This window comes from Lithobates pipiens, unplaced genomic scaffold (assembly GCF_037356315.1).
Source record: "Lithobates pipiens isolate NorthernLeopardFrog02 unplaced genomic scaffold, aLitPip1_a1.2 Scaffold_16, whole genome shotgun sequence".
NCBI classification, from domain to species: domain Eukaryota; kingdom Metazoa; phylum Chordata; class Amphibia; order Anura; family Ranidae; genus Lithobates; species Lithobates pipiens.
The window spans coordinates 526,683,145-526,698,497 of NW_027507748.1; positions in this window are offsets into that span (position 1 = coordinate 526,683,145).

The window sequence follows — 15,353 nt, forward strand, 5'->3', positions numbered from 1 at the left end:
ATCGTTGCGGTGCCACAAAGTTAGCGTTGCACCGATTTGGATGGCTGCGTAAACTGTTGGCGCTATATAAATCGTGAATAATATTAATAATAAATAATAAGTGTGTGATGCACTGCCAAAGATGCTACATTAACCTTTTTTGGTGGGTTCGATGCATTAGGCAGCTCATTCAAAAAATGGTCTTCCTTATCACAATGCACATGTGTGCCATCTAGCGAATAATGCAAATAGACCCTTTACCCAGCTGGACTTTCTGTCCATTCTACCCAGCAACTTCCACCATGCTGGTCCCAGGCACACAAGTGAGACAGCTTGAGATACATGGCAGGGGGAGCAATATGTTTTAGTGCCTGTGAAGGTGACCAGGCAGCTTTACAGCTGCCCAAATCAATTCCACCAGAAAGTCAACAGTCAGCTGAGGAAGAACACACACTACAGCAGTCAGAAGTGTATGTAAATGCTGCTGCTATAGACTTATGCTAATGACGGGGAAAGGGTTAAATTGTATTAAAAGTGTATTTACCAGTGTTTAGGGGCATCTAGTTTAGCTGCATTTGGAGAACATAGAATGGTGTGCACCCAGGGCAGATGAGATAACATATGTAAATGCAAGCAAATGCATATGCATGCATGTAAACGCATGTAAGCACAAGTACATCTAACATGGAACTTGATATGAGAACCATTAAGTATGTTTTACATCCCAGATAATTTCTCTTGATTTTAAGTAGGCCAAACATAGGAGGTTAGCATGAATGTAGCCAATGAAGCAGAGCCTTCTGTATTCTATGAATTGGGTCGTGTCATGGAGCCTCCATTATTGAAGCCGAAGGTCCCTGATTTGTTTCTTGCCTACGACCCCAATTTATCAAAAACTGGTCCTGCTTACAGAACTGTACATTTGATGACTGGTAATTATTATGAATGCCATATACAGAAAAATATATTTGAACTTAGACAAAGTAAACAGTGGTGCCAGTAATGTTATATGGCAGAAGTCATTTAATTAAAACTGGAGTAATCAGTATACATTTATCAAAGTAAAAGTTTCAATTAAATTTCATTGCACATGGTTTGTCCTTTTTTAGCAACTCAGACATTTTGACGAATAGATGCCCAATTATCCAGGAATCAGTAATATATTATGTCTCATTTACATTTTAATTCCACGGCCACTGCTAATGGAACCACTAGTTTTAACCATCATCGCTGAAGCTGTAACGTTTATTAAAACAGAATCACAATTGGGGCTGTGTTAAATATTTATACTAGGCTCTTAAAAGTAAAATTAATTTATAATTTATTAATTTCCTGTCCTTGCCTATAAAAGTACTGGTTTATAGCTAATATGCATATGATCAAAATAGTATTTTCTGATCGTGTCAATACTTCAAATAACTTATTAGTGGGAGTGCATATTTTATATATATATATATATATATATATATATATATATATATATATATATATATATATATATATATACTCTATATAGAATGATGCTCAGCGTTTAAAGTGACATTTAAGGTTCACTAAAAAAAAATTTATTCTTACCTGCTCTGTGTAATGGTTTTGTACAGAGCAGCCCCAATCCTCTACTTTTCAGATTCCCTCGGTGCTCCTGGCTCCTCCTCTTCAGCCAGTGCCCCCAATAGCAAGCCGCTTGCTATGGGGGCATTGGTTCGTGCTCGCTCCCAAGCCCAGCTCTATGCTTCCATATGACAAACAGCTGTGTTCTCTCCTCATTGGTTAACTGGCAGTGATTAACAGTAGCCAATGGTTCCTGCTGTTGATTCAGCAAATGAGGAATGAAGGATTCTGGAGGCCTGGGAGAAGCTCAGCTCTTGTGCACATTGCTGGATCGAGATGGAGATCAGGTGATTATTGAGGGGCTGGGGGGCCGCTGTACATAGAAGGTTTTTTCCCTTCAAGCATAGAATGCACAAAGGTAAAAAACCTTGTGCCTTTAAGACCACTTTAAAGTGTAAATATATTATAGCTTACCAATCCTCAGATGTGGGAGCTGCATTCATTTCTTTTATTCAGGCAAAGGGCATTTCTTGCAAGTACAGAAAAAAATACCTGTTGATCTATTTATAAAACCTTCCTGTGCACTGAACTGAAATATCATACAATCTTATACTGTAAGGCTTCCCAGCTATCTTATGTGAACTACAGAGCAGCTCTTAAAGAGTTTGTAGTCTAAAAAAGGAGAGGCACAGATACAGTATAGTGAATAAGCGATATCACCCTAGTACAGGAAGTATATAGCAGGGTCACTTGGGAAGAAAGAAAAGAAAATACGCCAGTAAAGAAGAAATGCATGCAGTTCCCATATCTAGGGACTGGTAAGTTGCAATTTATTAAATTTTCATTCTTGGTTTTAGATTCATTTTAAAGAAGAATTCCAGATATGGATATTTTTACACATTTACGTTGGTCCAACTTGGATCAATGTAACTATGTATATACTATACCTGTAGGATCCACCTGGAAGTCGGAAATCACTGTAGTAGGCGGGTGTGGCTGCTCTGCTGTTTTGTGAACACAAGACACAAGAGATCGCCTGGTTGGCATGGGAGATAAGACAGAATGGTTTGCTTTTTCTAAATGAATGCAAAGCATTCTCAGATTGGATGAGATGGAGAGTGTGACATTGCTGCCCAGCCTCTCCACTTTGTCCAATCAGAAAATGCTTTGCATTCACTGAAAAAATGTAACGTGACCTCTAAATGGCTCTCGTGACAACTGGGTGACTCAATGCAACAGGGCAGCTGCTCAGCACAAGACCTAGAAGCTAGTGGAGACCATTGTAAAAGTGGTGTCTACTTCCGTGATTTCCAGCATCTAAAGGGATCCCACAGGTATGGTATATACATTAGCCCAATATGTAGATATATACATACATGGAATTCTACTTTAAGCGCATCACTTAAGGCAGGTAAAAATAAAGCTACAAATTGGCAGATGTATTGGAAGACAAAAGGACAAACTGACAGATTGACTGTATTATGGACCATACTTATACTACAGAAACCTAATGGAAAGGCATTAGGTGATAGTTTGTCAATATCTATAGCTCTTGGACTCCTGCTTCCACATGTCGTAACCATGACTGCAGAGCAAAGTACTAATTTTGAACAATCACAGACCTTGAGTGCTTTGCTTCAGCCTGGGAACAAAAGGCAGTTGCTCTGCTTTGTAACACTCCCTCAAGTCATCAGTGTGAAGGGTGCAGGGGAAATGTCATTCCTTGGAATGTATAGAGAAGTCAGGAAGGCAAAGAAATCACAGGCAATATAAAATACATGTGGGCAGAGGGAAAAACAATGTGAACAGCTAATCAATATAATTGTCTATCGCAACGATGATCTGAAAATCAATAACACTGTGACAGTAATAGCCAGCATAAAAGCATAATCTTTCTTTTTTTTTCTATCTTGAAAAAATATATAAAAGACACTCCCTGGATTGTTTAAAATTAATTTTATCTGCCCTTCAGATTTAAAAAGTTTTGCTGAAGAATTTGCCCCGGGAATAGCCCAGGTAAAATAATCAGTTTGCACTGAATGACAATAGTGCTCCAGTTTTATTTTTTTCCAGTAAGCATAGCTCCCAACTGTCCCTGATTTGGAGGGACTGTCCCTGATTTGGAGCAATGTCCCTCTGTCCCTATATAAAAGACACTCCCTGGATTGTTTAAAATTTATTTTATCTGCCCTTCAGATTTAAAAAGTTTTGCTGAAGAATTTGCCCCAGGGAATAGCCCAGGTAAAATAATCAGTTTGCACTGAACGACAATAGTGCTCCAGTTTTATTTTTTCCAGTAAGCATAGCTCCCAACTGTCCCTGATTTGGAGGGACTGTCCCTGATTTGGAGCAATGTCCCTCTGTCCCTATATAAAAGACACTCCCTGGATTGTTTAAAATTTATTTTATCTGCCCTTCAGATTTAAAAAGTTTATCTGAAGAATTTGCCCCAGGGAATAGCCCAGGTAAAATAATCAGTTTGCACTGAATGACAATAGTGCTCCAGTTTCATTTTTTCCTGTAAGCATAGCTCCCAACTGTCCCTGATTTGGAGGGACTGTCCCTGATTTGGAGCAATATCCCTCTGTCCCTCTTTCCTCCTCTTGTGTGCCTCATTTTGATCTGATCTATATAGTTGTATATAAAATGCCCTTGTTATCTTTCAAAACGTGTTTCCCAGTGCTAAGCCTTTCATACAATTTCTAAATGACTGCATTTGTACATTTTAAAAGCCAATATAAATTATTAGTAGTGATAAAGAAAAGTCCTTGTGGATTTAATTAACCTTTTTTTTGGTTAATTCTCTTTTAAGGGGGCGTGCCAGGGGGGCGTGTCCTATGCCTATACATGTTTGACAGTAGATGTCCCTCATTCCCACTTCAAAATGTTGGGAGGTATGTGTAAGTGCATAGATGTCTTATATCTATTTATTTATCACTGTACTGTATGTACACCTATAGGATATATATATATATATATATATATAACCCCACCACTATAGACGAAGTTGCTAAACTACTTGGTAATGTCCACCTTACCACCTGCCCTCTGGATCCTGTTCCCTCGCAAATGCTGCGTTCACTCTCTGACTCTATGCTACACTCTCTAACTCACATCTTCAATCTCTCCCTCTCTTCTGGCATCTTCCCCAACTCTCTAAAACATGCACTTGTCAAACCCATACTTAAAAAACCCTCACTGGACCCATCCAATCCAAACAACCTACGCCCCATCTCCTTGCTCCCCTTTTTATCCAAACTACTCGAACGTCTGGTCTACAACCGACTGAGTGACCACCTCGCTGATAATAGCCTTCTTGATCCCCTTCAGTCTGGATTTCGTCCTCAACACTCCACAGAAACTGCTCTCCTAAAACTAACAAACGATCTACTAACGGCCAAAACCAATCGACATTATTCTGTACTCCTCCTCCTGGACCTCTCTGCTGCCTTTGATACGGTTGACCACCCCCTCCTTCTCAAAAAACTCCACACCTTTGGTCTCCGTGACCGTACTCTACGATGGTTCTCTTCCTACTTATCCAACCGCACCTTTAGCGTTTCTTACAACACTACTTCCTCCTCTCCTCTTCCTTTCTCTGTTGGGGTCCCCCAAGGTTCTGTTCTTGGACTACTCCTATTTTCAATCTATACCTCCTCCCTGGGTCAACTGATAGCCTCCCACGGCTTCCAATACCACCTCTATGCTGACGACACCCAAATCTATTTCTCTACCCCTCAGCTCACTCCCTCTGTCTCCTCACGTATCACTAATTTACTATCAGATATATCAGTCTGGATGTCACATCACTTCCTCAAAATCAACCTATCCAAAACCGAACTTATAATTTTTCCTCCCCCATATGCCCCTTCCCCTGATCTCACTGTCAAAATTGATGGCACAACCATAAGCCCATCCCCTCATGCCAAGGTTCTAGGTGTAGTCCTGGACTCTGAACTCTCCTTCAAGCAACACATCCAATCACTGTCCAAATCCTGCCGCCTCAACCTCCGCAACATCTCCAAAATACGCCCCTTTCTAACCAATGAGACAACAAAGCTCTTAATTCACTCGCTGGTCATCTCTCGCCTCGACTACTGCAACTCCCTTCTCATTGGCTTACCTCTACATAGTCTATCACCTCTTCAATCCATTATGAATGCCGCTGCCAGACTCATCCACCTTACCAATCGCTCGGTGTCTGCTACTCCTCTCTGTCAATCCCTCCACTGGCTTCCACTCAGCCAAAGAATTAAATTTAAAATACTAACAATTACATACAAAGCCATCCACAACTCTGCCCCCAGCTACATCACTAGCTTAGTCTCTAAATACCAACCTACTCGTCCTCTTCGTTCCTCTCAAGACCTCCTGCTCTCTAGCTCCCTCATCACCTCCTCCCATACTCGCCTCCAGGACTTTTCCAAAGCCTCCCCAATCCTATGGAATGCCCTACCCCAATCTGTCCGCTTATCTCCTACTTTATTAGCTTTTAGACGATCCCTGAAAACACTTCTCTTCAGAGAAGCCTACCCCACCCACACCTAACAACTGTATTTTCATTTTCTCCATCAGCTCATCCCCCCACAGTTAATACCTTTTGTTTCAACTTGACCCTTCCTTCTAGATTGTAAGCTCTAACGAGCAGGGCCCTCTGATCCCTCCTGTATTGATTTGTATTGTAAGTGTACTGTCTGCCCTCATATTGTAAAGCGCTGCGCAAACTGTTGGTGCTATATAAATCCTGAATAATAATAATAATAATAATACACCTATAGGATCAGCTTTTTTTTTTAGAAAATGTATTGTAAAAAATACTGTAAAATACAGAAAAGGAAAAAAAAAGTATGAAATTCTGTTTTTCATAAAAAATGTGGAAGCCATGAAGCAGTTCGAAGTAACTGTAACTGGTCAAGAAAGGAGAAAATGGCTGCCTAAAGGTGCCTGTAGTCTTTCAAACCTTCCTTTCATGGCCAAAGTCTTAACTTGAATAGAACCATATAGTAAGATCTGGAGTTTTTTCAAGCTTATGAGGACATTAAAGATAAGTTCCCCCTGTGCAGAGAAAGGATGGAGGGGAGAATGGAGATAGGGCAGTTTATCTTGGGGTGTAGCGAAAGTTTAGGTGACGGTACACCTGTAGAGATCATTTGGAATTCCACTCGCCATCATGTTCTTGTATGCACAGGAGGAGCTCACAACCGACCAGTCCTTGCTGTTGCTCCTTTATATTAATCACTGTATAATGGAATTTGTTGCAACAAATTCAATCAATAAATGAGGCTGTGAAAGTTAATTTCAGTGAATCTCTTATTTCTTCAAAGCTGTTAACAAGAAACCCATGCTATGGCTTACTTTGCACTAGATATGCTAATCTCCCCAGAGGCTGCCTAAGGCTCACAAGTACTCGGATCCTGCCTGTCTCTGCTGCTCCCTGCTAGGTATTGGCTCGGGACCTCTAGTTTTTTCATGTACAGTAATTGCAGTATGCTGGGCTCATATTTTGCAAATTCTAACAACTGCCCTATAAATCACAGTCTCTGTAGACCTCAAGCGTGTTTGTTAAATGTAGCATCTGGGTTTAAGAAGCCTGGTCAAACTAGCTACACAATCAGTCCAAGAGGAACCATCATTTATACAGTGAAAGCACATAGCCCATTCCCTGAAGAAGTTTAGAGTCAAACATCTCTACATCAGCCTCATAGGCACACACCAGGAACAATTACTGTGAACACTGACTACCCTGGCAGAATGTTTGAGAACATATAAACTGCATCAGATTAAGTTTCTCCAGATTGAACGCCCCAAAAAATAACCTTTCACTCCCAGCATGCCTAATTTTTTTCTAGTGTCCTAGGAGGATGAGCATTGTTTTAACTACTGGGAAAATGTTAACCTTTAACTTTTTTTTTGTTCAAGCCTATATTTTTTCCAGTCAAGACATCAAATACACACTGTTTGAGCTGGTATGTTATGCAGTTATCTGGATCAATGCATTCCCAGCAATAGCTTTGGAGGCCATTATCAAACCTGCTGGACTGCATGATTGAGGAGTCTACCTGGAATGGAACCTTTTGTTACTGGACTCTGCTTGTGGTGCTTTACAGTTCTTTCTGTTGTAGCAGCTTCCACCCTTAGTTGTGAATGGAATATCTAAAGAGAGGTCTCAAAAAGACCATTTTATCTCTTACTGACATGGAGTTAAAAATGTAAGGATCTTTAAGATGGAGACACAACCTGTCTACTAGTGCTGCTGCCAGTCGATAGTCCCTAAAATGCCCTTAGCCCTTGTACACACGGTTGGACATTCCAACGGAAAATGTCTGATCGGACCGTGATGTCGGATAATCCAACCGTGTGTGGGCTCTATGGGACTGTTTCCGTCGGAATATCCAACCGACAAAGTTTTAGAGCTGGGCTATAAAATTTTCCGACAACATGATCCGATCGGACTTTGTCCAATCGTTTGTAGAGAATTCCGATCGGACAAAGTGCCACACATGCTCAGATCAAATTCCTAGACCAAAGCTATTGGCTACTAGCCTGAACGTAGTCCCGTCATAACGAAATAACGTCATCACGTTCTGAACGATCGGATTTTCTGACAACTCAGTCCGACCGTGTGTATGCAACACCAGTTTCGGACAAAATCTTTTCCCCTGCATCCACTATTTCCAGGCGATTTGCATGCTTACTGGAAAATGCATGATAAACTATTTACACCTTTTAGATGTTTTGCCAATACCTATCTAAGAAGGGCTGTCACATACATATATGCAGAGCTTTACAGTAGATGACGAAGTGGCCTCTTGCGCAGTATCAAGCACTCCTGGACATTGCCAAGGTGGGGACACTGTGAGTACTGCAGTGCAGGTAAGTACAGCTGGTGATGCACTTTGGAATCACCAAGACAAATTAAAGGTGAAGTCAGGTCCCAAACTTGGTTGAAGGAGGTACACCAGGGTGTAAACAAAATCAGAGTCAGGAATGGCCAGAAGTTGGCAACAAGAAGGCACTGAGGTACAGATTCAATAGGCAGAAGCATAGTCAGAAGTCCAGGGTGGGGTTGGTAGCATAGGCAGTCAGTGAAAATAGGCAAACAAGAAGAAACAATTAATGGAGGTCCAATCAGTAAAATATTATTCCACCAGAGGTCCGAATCGCATGTTTCTGCAATGTCTCAGATCCTTCCCACCACAGTCCCCTCATTTTGTATAGCAATCCTGTTCCTACATCAGTGTCCTCAGTCCTCTGCAAATTACAATCCCCCACTTTACATCAGTTTCTTCTTAATACTAGTGTGCACAGCCCCCTTCACATAAATGTCCCCACAGCACTGTCCGACTTTACATCACCCCCCCCCCCCCCCCACACAGCACTTGCCCTCATTTATATCACACCCCCCTCCACAGCACTGCCCCCCCCCCCCACAGTACTTCCCTTCTTCACATCCCTCTCACAGCAATGCCTGCTCCCCTTTTCATATCCACCCACAGCACCACCCATTTACATCTCTCCCCCCACAGAACTGCCTCCCTTTACATCACCCCCCACAGCACTACTCCCCTTCGCATCATATTTCCCCTCCCCACCAAAACTTGCACCCTTTCACATCACCCACCACCACAATAATGGGCTCTACCCCTTAACACCTGCCCCATCTTCAAATCACCCCTCCCCACACACACAAACACAGCTCAGCCCCCTTCATGTCATCCTTTGTCGCCTCTCACTTTCATAGCCATGTCCTCTTGACCATGCTCTCCTACCTTACACAGAGGAGAGAGAGGGAGGCACAGCAGCACTGAATGGAGGTCAGGAGCTGACAGGATTAACTTTTCTTATTAACTACCTGGTGATTGGTTGCTAGGACCACCTGGTGTTCTAGCAACCAATAACCTGCTAGTTAATCTGTAACTCATGCAGCTCCAGCTTCTGCCCTCCATTCAGTGCGGTTGTGCCTTCCACTCTCCGTTCATTGCTATCCTGCCTTCTGTTCTCTGCTCAGCCTTGAGAATGAATGAAAGCGGCAGAGGCCAGGGGAATGGAAGTGACTCCTAAATGGCTCAACCGCTGTCGGACTATGGCTCAGTCAAGATCTGGACCGCAGTGTGCCATTTAGTGATGCCTATTGTACAGGGTGCATCAGTGTTTAAGGATTTTATTGATAAATTGCTGCAGACAGTCTCCAAATTCTTGTTTTCCATGGCAGGTCCTGCCATGGTCATGATGTTAGTTTGTCAAACATTAGGATAAGGGGTCCATGGCAAGGGATTTATATTTACGCCGCAGTAATTCTTTATTTTTGGAGAGTTCTTTGCATTCAGAAAAAAACTTTCTGCAAGCAGCTCCCCCCTTCTACTTATCTGAGCCCGATCTCGATACAGCGATGTGCATGGGAGCAGCAGCTCTCCTGGTTGTTTCCATTCTCATTGGTTCAGACACAACAGTAGAAGCAATTGTCTCCCGCTGCTGTCAATCACAGCTAGTAAGGAGGGAGTGGGAGTGAGGCTGAGCCATGCTCTGTGTGTCTTATGAACACACAGAGTGGTGCTCAGAAGTGAGCATACTCGAGTGCCCCCCTAGCAAGTGGGCTTCCCCACTGACAGCTGAAATGTAAACAAAACCATGTCGGTGATAAAAATTGAATTCTAAGGGGAACCCCATGCCAATTTTTTTTTTTAAATACCGTGGGTTCCCCTCCAAAAACATTACCAGACCCTTATCCAAGCATGCAGCCTGGCAGGGCAGTATATATGGGGGGGCAAGTGAGCAAACCCCTTCCCTCCTGAAGCATATCAGGACACATACACATCATGTCCCATGCACATGATGTCAGCAGTGACCCCATGCCCTGGTCGGTGGTGTCACAAGGGGTGGGGGTCACCCGCTGACATCATTAGGGTGACTCCGCCCCTTAGCTATTTAAGAATTGTCAGATGGAAGAGCAGGCATTCGGCAGGGATCGTTCGGCAGGGCCAGAGGCTTTCTCTTTTCTCAGGTCCGGTGGGCAGTGTGAGATGGATCTACAATTTAGTAAACAAATTGTCAAAAAACGTGTGTGCTGTCTTTATTCGCTTTTTAAATTTTTTTGGTGAATGAGTAGGGGTACTAAGTACCCCATATTCAATCACATGGTGGGCAGGATCTGGGGGCCCCCTTATTTAAGGGGGCTTCCAGATTCTGATAAGTCCTTCCACCCGCAGAAGTGGCTCTTGTTCCCATTAACACGGGTTTAAGGTGCTTTGGGGTGGGAGGGTAGACCAAGCATGCCCCAGTCTGTGATGTCGCAAGCGGGGGTGAGTAACTCACTGACATCATCTGGGGACTCCGCTCCTTATCTATTTAAGAAATTTCAGATGAAAGAGCAGGAATTCGGCAAGGATCATTCAACGAGATCAGATCTTGCCATACACCTGTAGGGATCTGCTGCCCTTTATAAAAAAAACTGTGTTGCTTAGTATCAATACGTTAATTATGTATCAGCACTTCCTGTGTCAGGATGGCTGGGTTGGAAACCCCAGAGGGAGGAAGTAGATCCACAGAGGCAAGAAGTGGAGAGGGAGAGTCTGGGCATACATGTTCTGCGATGGAGAAGCTGCTGCTGATTCAAACAAGAAGAACCTATTTATTGCAATAGAGCTTATATGCAACTCCTGTTATTCTAATTAACCCTGTCCCTGCTGGTCTGGGATTCTATAGCTAGTGTTACCACCATGGGTTAAAGCCAGGTTAGGCATCTGATGGCCCATAGGTAGTTAGAGGTCTGGTCACTAGGGCATGCTGGGTTGGGGACGTCACAAGGGGGCGATGCTCCACCCCTTATCTATATAAGAACTGTCAAATGGTGGAGCCTGCAGTAGGCAGTTAGCTTTCGTTGATAGCGGAGCTTTTTTTTTCCATGTCCAGTGGCATGATTGACGTTGGATCCACATCGGGGGGGCATTGATTTTTTTATTTTTTCAAAAGGAATTGCCAAAAATTGTCTGTGTTTTTGTCACTTTTTGACACTTTTTTTGTGAATGGGTGGTGGTACTATGTACCCCATACTCATTCACACAGGGGGACAAGATCTGGGAGTCCCCTTGTTAAAAGGGGCTTCCAGATTCTGGTAAGCCCCCCGCCCACAGACCCCCACAACCACAGCCCAGGGGAAGAGGGCCTTGCCCCCCTCATGTTGAGGACGTGTGGATTGGTATGGTCAGGAGGGGGGGAGCGATCGGTCATTCCAACCCCCTTTCCTGACCTACCAGGCTGCGTGCTAGGATAAGGGCCTGGTATGGATTTTTTGGGGGGACCGCACCATTTTTTTTACATATTTTTATACATTTTGGCGTGGAGTCTTCTTTTGCTCGGAAAAAGCTATGATGGTTTTTCCGACAGGATTCCGCTCAAGCTTGTCTTGCATACACACAGTGTCAGAGAACTCACCATGTGAATGCCCGTGCTGCAGCAGCTTATTTTCCTTCCGTTAATGCTAATAACCATGCGCGGTGTCCCCGTCAGAGGCTAATGAGTTCCAGAATGAATGGGCGCATGCACACGCCAATACGAACACGTATGCGCACTCGTGCGCCAATCCGAATGTGTGTACGCACTCATGCACGCACTTTCACGTCCACCAATCCTGGCGCATGACACCATATATAAACAGGGCCCTTACCTGATATCAGTGCTGTATTGTCTTACCTTGTTCCTGACTACCCAGCTTGCTTGACTATTCTCCTGGATCACCCCTGCTTACTACTTACCTGGATTGACTATACTGACCTCGGCTTGGATTCTCTACTTCAACTTGCTTCCTGATTCTGTACCTCGCTGCCACCACGTTGCCAACCCTTACCTGTCCTTGACTACAAACCTGCCTTCCGTCCCGTTGCCAGCCAGTTGCCAACCTTTGTCTGTTCCTGACATTGCACCATTCCTACTTACCTGCTTGGCTTTCGCTGAACACTTCAGTTGACCAGTCTACACTCTCTTCTCCGTGAGGATCCAGTATCTCCGAGCTTCAGTCTTCAGCCTGCAGGCACCTGCACCCTTTCGCTGCCTCAGCACTCCCTGTCCTCACTACCAGGGGTGTTGAGACCGGAATCGTGCAAGAGGCCACCCTTAGCATTTGGACTCCGCTGTAAGCTACGTGACAGTACAATCCAGCCAGAATGGAGTCCAAAAGGGGCGCCTCACCTTTGGAACCTCTGTGTCAACAGATTTCCGCCCTTACCCAAGCAGTCCAGGGCCTGCAAGATGGCTATCACCAACTTGAACAAAGAGTGGAGTCATTGTCGCCAAGCTCCACGACTTCTCAGGCGGCCACAGCATGCCGGCCCTCCGGCCTGTCAGCCTCAACATCACCTGCAGTAGTGATGCCACCCCCAGAGCCTCAAGTCCCCACTACAGAGAGGTTTTCAGAGGATCATAGTAAATTCAGTGCCTTCAGCAATGCCTGCCAGCTATAATTCCTGCTACAACCCCCTACCTCAACAAAGGTGGGGTTCATTGTCTCATTACTCCAGGGGGGACCTCAAACGTGGGCTCACCGCTTATTGGAACAAGCCAGCCCTCTGTTGGACACTATAGACTCTTTCTTGAATGAAATGGCAAAATTGTATGATGATCCTCAACATGCCACAACTGCAGAGGCCAGTCTACATGCCCTTCAGCAAGGCCATAGACCAGTGGAGGACTACATAATGGACTTCAGGCGGTGGAGTTCCGATACTCTGTGGAACGATGCCACCCTCTGTTACCAGTTCCCCATTGGACTCTCTGAGGCTCTGAAAGATGAGTTGGCTCGTGTCGGAATTCCCAGTTCTTTGGAGGACCTGATCCAAGCATCTATCCAGATAGATTGTCATCTAAGAGAGCGGAGATCTGAGAGAACTGGTCAAATTCGTCCCACATGGATGTTGCCTAAAGTTCCGAGCCATCCCCCTATGTCCCATGTACCTGTTACTACCTCTGAAGCTCCGGAGCCAATGCAGATAGGCCTGCTCCGTTCACCACTGTCACCAGAAGAAAAGCAGCATAGACACTAGGATAACCTCTGCCTTTACTGTGGGGAAGCCGGACCCTATGCAAATATGTGCCCAAACAAGACCCATATGTCCAACTCTTTGCCTCATGAACCTTGTGCATTGCCTTTGACAAAATCCATTCACATCGCTGTCCCCGTTTCATTACAGCTTCCAGAAGGATCACTCCGGGTCCAGGCTATAGTTGATTCTGGCGCCTGCAGCTGCTTCATCGATCATGCTTTTGTCCTACAACACAAGATTCCATTAATACCTAAGCAACAACGACTCTCCATACGGTTAGCAGATTGATCAAACATCAGATCCGGCCCTATTACTCATGAAACCCAACCATTATCTGCCAACATACTACCTGACCATCAGGAACTACTCCACCTGGACGTCATCTCCTTGCCATTATTTCCAATAATTCTGGGGATGCCATGGCTACAAGCCCATAACCCTCAAATAAATTGGGTTACCGGTGAGGTGGTTTTCCAGTCTGTCTACTGCCTCCAGAACTGCCTCAAGGCCTCCCACCATTTGGTCCCAGTCATTGCCTGCCTAAGGCCTATATCTGAGACTCAAAAACTGGTCCCATCTGCATATCATAGCTTCCTAGATGTTTTTGACAAACAAAAGGCAGACACTCTTCCCCCCCACCGGGTTTATGATTGCCCAATCTAACTATTACCAGGGGCAGAAATTCCTTTTGGAAGGATTTTTCCTTTGTCAGAACCCAAACTCCTGGTCCTCAAGGAATGCATTGACGAGAATCTCAAAAAGGGGTTCATCCAACACTCTTCTTCTCCAGCTGGGGCCGGAATATTCTTTGTCGAGAAGAAGGATCATTCTCTCCACCCATGTGTGGACTACAGGGACTTGAACAAAATAACGATTAAAAAGCGCTATCCTCTCCCACTGATCCCGGGACTATTCCAGAGACTTCGTTCTGCGAAGATATTCACAAAGCTGGATTTACGGGGTGCTTATAATTTAATCAAAATCCGTCAGGGGGATGAGTGGAAGAAAGCTTTCCGGACACGCTTCGGCCACTTCGAGTACCTGGTTGTGCCATTCGGACTCTGCAATGCACCAGCTACTTTCCAACATTTCATCAACAATATTTTCAGAGACTTTTTGGATTTATTTGTGATTGTCTACTTGGACGATATTTCGATATTTTCGACCTCTCTAGAAGTACATCGTAGTCATGTGAAACTAGTCCTTCACAGACTAAGGCAAAACGGACTCTATGCTAAAGCCGAGAAATGTGAGTTTGAGCTTCAGACCATTCACTTTCTCGGCCTAGTAATATCAATTGAGGGTGTGGCAATGGATCCTCAGAAGGTTTCAGCCATTACGGCCACCTCCAACCGACAAAAAAGGGGTACAACGTTTTATTGGATTCTCCAATTGTTACAGGAAATTTATCAAAAATTTCTCCAGTGCCTATCACGCAGCTCACAAGGAAGCAAAGCTGTTTTCAATGGACTGCAGCAGCCCAAGCTGCGTTTGATAAACTAAAAGGGCTGTTTACCTCCGCCCCAACACTAAAACACCCTGATCCTGCCTTGCCTTATACCTTGGAAGTGGATGCATCAGAAAATGTTGTGGGGGCCATCCAGTCCCAGTGCCAAGGACCTAAGTCCTTAATGCACCCTGTAGCCTTCTTTTCCAAAAAATTTGGTGTATCGGAAAGAAACTATGACGTAGGGGATCAAGTACTCCTGGCAATAAAATCAGCCTTGGAAGAATGGCGGTACCTCATAGAGGGAGCAGCACACCCAATACTAATCTTCACAGATCATA